Source organism: Lynx canadensis, chromosome B2 (assembly GCF_007474595.2).
Source record: "Lynx canadensis isolate LIC74 chromosome B2, mLynCan4.pri.v2, whole genome shotgun sequence".
In the NCBI taxonomy this organism is placed as follows: domain Eukaryota; kingdom Metazoa; phylum Chordata; class Mammalia; order Carnivora; family Felidae; genus Lynx; species Lynx canadensis.
Genome location: NC_044307.1, coordinates 13,749,692 through 13,750,888, shown reverse-complemented (window position 1 = coordinate 13,750,888; position 1,197 = coordinate 13,749,692).

The window sequence follows — 1,197 nt, the reverse complement described above, 5'->3', positions numbered from 1 at the left end:
CTAAAATATGCAAACTCCTAGAGACAGAAAACAGAACAGTGGTTATCAGGGGCAGGGGGGAGGGAGGAACCAGGGGCCACTGTTTATGGGCACGGAGCATCTGTTTGGGAAGGTGAAAAAGTTTTGGAAAGGGACAGAGGTGATGGCTGCACAATAGTGAATGTATTAAATACCATAACCTAAATGTGGCTAAAGTGGTAAATTTTATGGTATGTATGTTCTACCACAACAACAACATTTTCTTAATTTGTTTTTCTAACGTTTTTATTCATTTTTGAGAAACGGAGAGAGACGGAGCATGAGTGGGGGAGGGGCAGAGAGAGAGAGACAGACAGACTCTGAAGCAGGCTCCAGGCTCTGAGCTGTCAGCACACAAACTCAAGTTCTAGAACTCAGGCCAGAGTTCAACACCCTCCCCATCTGGGTCCAACCTTCCAAGCTCTCTCTCAATACCCACCTCCCCCCACCTGGCCTCTTCCCCATCCTCCAAACACCCCTTGTGCTCCCTCCCTGCTGGGTGTCCTGCCCACCCCACCGTCCAGCGCGAGCCCCCGCTCCTCCGCGGTCCCCCCTCGAGCCGTCCATAGTGACACGGTGCTTTCTGAACGGCATCCTTTGTCTACATCGTTCCCTTTATTGCTTGGTGATACAACAGATCTACTGGGGGTGGTAATTAGATTCTGAAGATTAAGGCTCTAAGGAACTTTAGGAGATTGTTTCAACTCCCTTAATTTGTAGTGAGGACCCCGACCCTGAGCGATTACTTGCCCAAGGTCCCAACACTCATTAGCGACGGAGGAGGGAGTACAATCCACAACCTGACCCGGCTCCCTTCTCTTCTCCATGGCCCTAGGTTGTCACTATTGTCCCCAACAGGGTTTCAAGCTCTGCCGGGGCAGGCAAGGGCCACACCCCCCCGTCAGCTGTGTCCTCACCAACCCAGAGCAGTTTTTAGTAAGTCCACGCTGAGACCGTAAAGGTGTTTCTAGACGATGCCGCCGGGGCCTCAAATTTCTCTTAGCAGTTTCTTAAGGACCAATGTTTCTCCCTCTTCCACTTCCGAATCTCTTCCTTGCGAGTTTTCTAAGAGGGAATTAGGCAAACCAAAACAAAAGCAGTTGGATAATAGTTTTGCAGAACCTCCGCCAATTTTTGCAACCCCAGAAACATGTTCCGTTTACTGCTTGGCCCTAGATG